Raw genomic sequence first — 7,219 nt, forward strand, 5'->3', positions numbered from 1 at the left:
CATGGTTCATACCTTCCAAATGCACAAACATATGGTTTTTAAAGTTTTTAAAAGAGATTTGCCGTGGTATATTTCTTTCCAAAGAGAACTCATAGTTTCAAAGTGATTGCAAATTCTTATTGCTTTGCTTTATCATATAGTGAAAGTACTTGTTCTGACTTGACTGGTTTTAATGTGCATTGGCACAAGAGTTTAAAGAGTTTAAAGTGAAAAATTTCCCATAATTTACTCACCCTCAAGCCATCCTAGGAGTGTATGTCTTTCTAATGTCAGTCAAATATTAAAAATATTCTGGCTTCTCCCCAGCTTAATAATGGGAGTGAATATTAACTGATATTTTGAAGTGCATCCATCCATAATAAAAGTAATCCCTATGGCCCCAGGGTGTTAATAAAGGCCGTCTGAAGAGAAGTGATGCATTTTTGTAAGAAAAATATCCATATTTATAACTTTTTAGATTTTAAGATCATCTTTAAACAGCCGATTTAAGGCTGCTCTAAAGCGGGTCTGTGTCTGCTCAGAATTCAGTGTAAAGACGCAATGCCGCATAAAAGCAGACCTAAAATACGCCGGGTCTGACCCACCTCAGCCCCTAGTATCAAAGGCGACTCTGATACTGTTCTGGTTCAGTGTAAATGAACGCGGTATTACGGTGGCTGAGAGAGCTCAACGCGCTGCAACTGAAGAAAACACATGCAAATAGAAAAACCACCAGCAAATAAAGAAAACATCTTCATCAGTTTGACAACACATGTGCTGCAAATACTCACAATGCAACCAAATACAAAAACGCCATTCAAAAGTTCACAACACAAGGAAATACAGAAACGCGCTGCAAAAGTTCACAACACAACCAAATACAGAAACGAACTGCAAAAGTTCACAATCAAATACAGAAACGCGCTGCAAATAGCAAATACCAGGCCCGGCGATCTCAAGACCCCCTCTGCGATGATCTGAATAATGATGATGATGATTTGGCTACTTTCAGAATTAAATTAATATTTTCATTTGCCCCGCAATAATTTCATAGCGCATCACCGCATAACCGACAAGCTGCAATGAGACGTTAAATTAGCTAACTCCTCATTTAAAAAAAACAACTTGTTTAACACGAAATAGCCACAAGAGAAATATTAATAAATTAAGGATAAATACTGTTATAAGAACATATTGAAGTAGAGCTCTCATTGCTCAGTTTTTAGTTTCACTTTCTGCAGTGAATAATTGACTGGGATTTGAGACATAAAATCAAGTAAATTATTAAATAAATTATTATTTATTATTAATAATCGATTAATAATAATATTTTTTTATGCAAGCCCCCCCCAAGTCGTTTGTCCTGGCTCCGGGACTGGCACAGACCAAAACGAAAATGTTTTATGCGGACATCAACGAACCATGGCTGGGACCGCTTGCTGTTCTGTGTTTACTCTTCAGTGGTGTGCACCTGAAAGGTGAGTTTTTTGTTTATTTTAACACCCTGATCGTATGTGAGCAGGCCTATTTGCAGCGCGTTTTTGTATTTGGTTGTGAACGTTTGCAGCGCGTTTCTGTAGCCTATTTGCTTGTGTTGTGAACTTTTGCAGCGTGTTTTTGTATTTGGTTGTGTTGTGAACATTTGCAGCGCTTTTTTGTATTTGGTTGTGTTGTGAACTTTTGCAGCACATGTGTTGTCAAATTGATGAAGACGTTTTCTTTATTTGCTGGCGTTTTTGCTACTTGCAGCGCGTTGAGCTCTCTCGGCCACCGTACGAAATAGCCGCCCTAAACTACGTCATTGTCATGACAACCAAAAGCATTCCAGTCAGCTCAGGCGGCGCGAGATTCAAGAAGCAGGAGACGAAACATATAGGGCAAATTAAAAAAAATGTCTACCAACAAGGGGCAGTGAAGTAAAAGAGTCCTGTACTCACATCGTGAAGCAAACCACCAAAATAACAGTAGAGAATCGTCTTGTGTCATCAATTGACTTTCGCCGTTTGTAATTTTCCTATGAAGAGACTGTCAGATCAACGCGCTGCTACATTTCTCTCAGATACGGTAAATGCTTAACACAATAGGCGTCACTGTGATTGTGCATTGCTATATTATATTCCAAAAATCATCTCCTTAAGGACGATATTTCACCCACACACGACGGTCAGGTGACATCTGCTGTCCTGCCTGACACACGCAAACGCTAGCATCATTTGTTGTTTCTGGCACTTTGGGGAAAAAAAAAAAAAAAAAAGTTCGACCTCTATTAATCCTGTGGTGATCTACCCGGTGTAATAATGAATATTTTTTTTGTAGCATTTGTTCCAACTGTAACAATTTTTATTAAGAAATAGAAAATAACCATTACCACAGAATTATGACAAACATCAAAGCGTGAGGTAGCTATAGCACGCAGAGGAAATTAATTTAAAAATTCGTATTTTTTTATTTCGAGTTTTATTTCATTGTTTATTATTTAATTATTTTTAAATTCATTTAGTTAAAACTGTAGTTTTAAAATAGTTATGTTCAAAGCAATGTTTCCCGCGATTTTAATTCCTGTGTAAATGCATTTATGCCGCTTCAGAGAAGCATTAAACAGTCTGTGTAAATGCACGTTTTTGTGATTTGATGCTGCTTCAGAGTTGGTTTCTGTGCCGCTTTTTCTGTGTAAAGATGCCTCACTGATTAAATGATTGGTTCATTCACTTCGTATGTACTTTAAATAATGTTTAAAATGGTGTAATATTTATGAATTTTACTATGTACTTGCCCATTTCATTGTGTCTGTTGTCCTCTTGCTGAGAGAGGCCGCCCGCACTCTCTTCTGATTGGCTGTGGTTTTTGATTGATTTTATCGCTTCTCATTGTCGCGTTGAGTCTAGTGTGGACAGTCAAATTGCTGGTTGCTGGAATCTTATCGCATGTGTCTGGTTAGGACACACAATAGACCCTTTTACAGCCCACGTGATCAAATAGTCGCGCACGCATTTTGGCAACGGAAGTGGTGTTGTTCCCCAGTGGTTCTAACGTATTCATAAGCATCCAGTGATTTATATGCTCGTAATTTCTCTCGGGTGTACATGCTCGGTTTCTTAACTAAATACGTATATATATTTTGGCCACTGTATATTTGGCCATCTGCTAACGTCTTCTATCCACTCCACTATAGTACACGGATCTGGTAGCCGGATACCATTTGATAAAGTCAACTTTTAAAATAACTTTCTCTGTCTGTGTTGCTTAATCCGCTCGCGTAGCTTGACATGCTGCTGATTCTTGCCATAGTTTCGTTGCCAAAATGCGCGCGCATATGTTGCTACGTCATCATTGTGTACAAACAGTAAAAGGGTCTATAGAATAACACAAGACATGTCACTCGTATTGTTGTTAATGGGAGAAAGTGCAACGCGCAATATGGCGGAATAAGTCCCGCCTTCTAAATAAGAGCCAATCAGCTGATTAGTAAAGTCATTGCGTCACTGCAGCGGCCATTAGAAGCTCCGGTTCCTATAGAAACAGTCAGACTCGCGCCTCCTAACTGAGACACAAGAAACGTGCATTTAGGACTGCGCATGCGCATTAGCTTGATCGAGCCTGAAAAATACAGTTTTTTGGCATGATTCGAGAGTTTAGAAACAAAATTTATGAGACAGTTGTCAGATTTCATTGGTGATTTCAAATTTGAAATGTAAGCTTAGCAAACAGCTTTGGAGAATTTGATGTTTCCCCATTCAAAGAGATAGGAGCTGCACTTGAATGCCCGAAATTCACTGCATAAATTATAAATTAAAAATAGATTGATCCTTATTTAAAAAGCTAAAATTTTCTCTGTTACCTTTGTTCTTTGATTAACATTAATGACAAACATCACAGCAACTGGTTTATTAAGCTGCTGTGACTTTCAAGCCCTGGGTATAGCCTGCTTCATTTTTTTACGTGTGCGCTAGTGTACTCGCACAGTCGAAAGCACAGCCTTTCAAAGTATACTTCATTTGACTCGTTTGCATACAGGCGTTCGATGCGTGTGCAGTTTTGAGCAATCTCTCGCCACGAGTTACAACCCATGTAAACATCTTTGTATTCTTTCATGGTAGAGTTGTACAAATGAGGGTACTTTCTAACCTCTTTGCACAATCTCTATGTAGGCCTCCATTGTCGCCATAGCTTGCATGCGTTCCGGTCTGTTGTTTATGCAGTTTTTCTTTGACTACCTTGTGAATCGGTGGTTGCCACCTTGTGGATAAACTAGTTACTGCAAAAAAATTAAATGCATATGTGCAACCTGTGTAAACAAGTACGAGCGGGTACAAAAATCTGGCAGTGCGCGTACAGTACGTGCGTGCTCTGACCCTTGTGCACACATAAAAAGTGAACTATATTTTGGCCTTAAGAACAACACAACACCAACCACAAACAGGTGGTTTTAAAGTTTTTGAAAGATATTTGCCTTGGTAGGCTATATTTTTTTCCACAAAGAGAACTCCCAGTTTCAAAGTGATTGTAAATTCTTATTGCTTAGCACAATCATATGGTGAAAGTACTTGATCTGACTTGACTGGTTTTAATTTGCATATACTGTATTGGCACAAGGATTTAAATACCTATAGGCTTATACCTGTCATGAGAGTTCATTTATCTGTCACATTCAAAGCAAGTCCAGGCTGAATCAACTGGCTTCTGCATTGAATGCATTTTTGGGGGCTTTGAAATGTTTATTTTGAACATAAACCCATACTGTAAAAGAGATCTTATATAAACTGTAATAGAGTGTCCAAAAAGCAGCATGTATTTTATAATATAGACCCTTTTCACAGACTGTGATGACGCGTTTTAACGATCATCAATATCGTAAATCCTGCAACGTTTTTTATAGTTTCATTTTTTAAAAAACGTATAACACTAATTTTATAACACTATACTTAGTATTATATTACCTTTGCATCAAATTACAAAAAACTAGTTAACGCTGCTGTGAGGGTGTTTCTAATACAGCGGCTATGGGAGTGACAGTAAAAATGACATATTTCTCTCTTCTGACTGCCGTTATCAATCGCTCTCTATTTTTTTCCTCTTTTTGAAAGTTGTGAAAACACTATTGTGGAGTTTTTCTTTTGCTACTTGAGCAAATGGAAACACAAAAAATATATTTAATGTGTTCTCTCTTTCACCGCTATAGAATTTTACCCAACTATGACGACTTCCGCTTCTGAGAAACCCGGAAATGTGAAAAGGGTCTATTATGCACAGAAATAAACCATGCACATCTGACCATTTTTTCTGTCCTCCAAGAAAATAATAATAATTATAATTTGCCTAGGTGAAATATGTTGACCAGTGTTTCCCAACCTTTTTTCAGTCACGACACCCTTTGAAATTTTTCAAAAATTTGTGGCACCCTGCATTAGTTTTGTCATCATACTGGAGCTTATACCTTGAAAAGTATCGATATTTGATACCACGAAGAAGAACCGCTGTATATACTGTCATATAAACATTACCATTACAACTATCTCACCTAAAATGTTTGCTCACTCAATGTATGTTTTTTTTTTTTACATTGGGGTAATTTTGTTGAAATAGCACAAACAGCTTGATTTCAAACTTTGAATTGACAGTCAGTAATAAACTAACAGTCAGTAATAAAATAACAACAAATAAAAAATTACTAACAATAGCACAAATAAATACAATAGAATAAAGATACAAATTAAATAAACTGCTTTAAGTTTTTTTAGGTAGGTCTAACAGTAGTAGGGCTATTCAGGTAAGAAATAGCATATACTACAGAAACTAACCTCGGATAGTATTCATTAAAAAAAAAAAAAAAAAAAAAAAAAACAGATTAATCAAAAAAAGTTACAAAAGTTATTCAGTCAAGAGCAAGGAGTGATTTTTCTCTGTTTTTTGTTGTTTGATTAACATTAACAACACAGATGCAGCAGGTTTATTAGGCTGCTGTCACTTTAAGACCTGACACACGGATCCAATATACTGTTGCATGTGCGTTTTCTTTCTGAATTGTTTTTCGTTCACTTAGCGCATAACTGATTGTGTTTATGTGAATACTCGGCAAGATGGACATTGTGACAATATTTTTGTGTGTATTTGACTGTTTAAGCACAACAAGCCATGAAAGAGAAATCAATTTGGCATTCACGAGCTGTTTAAGAGGCGGCTTTATGTGTGTGCGCTTTGGATGTGAGCACAGGAATGAAAATTATGCGCAACCCCCATAATCCCACACTGACCAACCTTTCTTTTTTTTATTATGAGTGTGTTTGTGTTATTTGTTGTTATTTCTAGACATCAGAGATTGATGGTAAATAATAAATAATAAATATAGCTGCAAGCAGCGATACGGGGCTGTAGCCTAATGCAGAGCAAAAAGAGCAAAAACTGCAGCAATTGAACGAACATGAAAAACAGCTGGTTCAGAAGTATGGGTGAGAATGAACTCAAAATGAACAGAAAGTCAGATGAGAACGGACACAGAATGAATAAAAAAAAAAACACTAATCCAAGAGGAATAAAGATTAGTACAATGCTTACTTGGATAATAAAGGAATCAAAATGACACAACATTACACCCAACTGTATAAAGTTGCCCCACATGGGATTCAAACCCACAACCTCTGGATCAGGTGTCTGTCACTCATCTTGTTGTACCACTGAGATGCAGTGTGTTTATACACTTGCTGAAGTTCAGTAGTTCATGTGAAAATGAACTGAAAATGAAGAATTTTTTAAAAATTGCACCACGTTTAATAACTTTTGTTTATATCATTCTGCGGCTCATCATGCTGTAGCACAATGCGGAGCAGGAAGAGCAAAAACTGCAGAAATTAAACGAACATGAAAAACAGCTGGTTCAGAAGTATGGGTGAAAATGAACTCAAAATGAACAGAAGGTCAGATGAGAATGAACACAGAATGAATAAAAAACACTTGTGTGTAATCCAAGAGGAATAAAGGAATCAAAACACAATTTCATAAAACTGCTCCACCTTGGATTCAAACCCACTACCTTTGGGTAAGCTACTCATCAGGCATTTGGCTTTACACATTGAGCTACTTGAGGATATATGTTCACCAGGCTGCTGATTCCCAGATTTGCTGTTCCCAAATTTGGTATGGACCTTCAGAACATGGTTCTGATGAAGTGTACCAATTTTTGTTTCGATTGCTCAAAGTTTGGACGAGATACAGCCTCTGAACCGATTTTGGGTCGACTTCGTTA

The sequence above is a fragment of the Ctenopharyngodon idella genome, chromosome 17 (assembly GCF_019924925.1).
Source record: "Ctenopharyngodon idella isolate HZGC_01 chromosome 17, HZGC01, whole genome shotgun sequence".
NCBI lineage: Eukaryota > Metazoa > Chordata > Actinopteri > Cypriniformes > Xenocyprididae > Ctenopharyngodon > Ctenopharyngodon idella.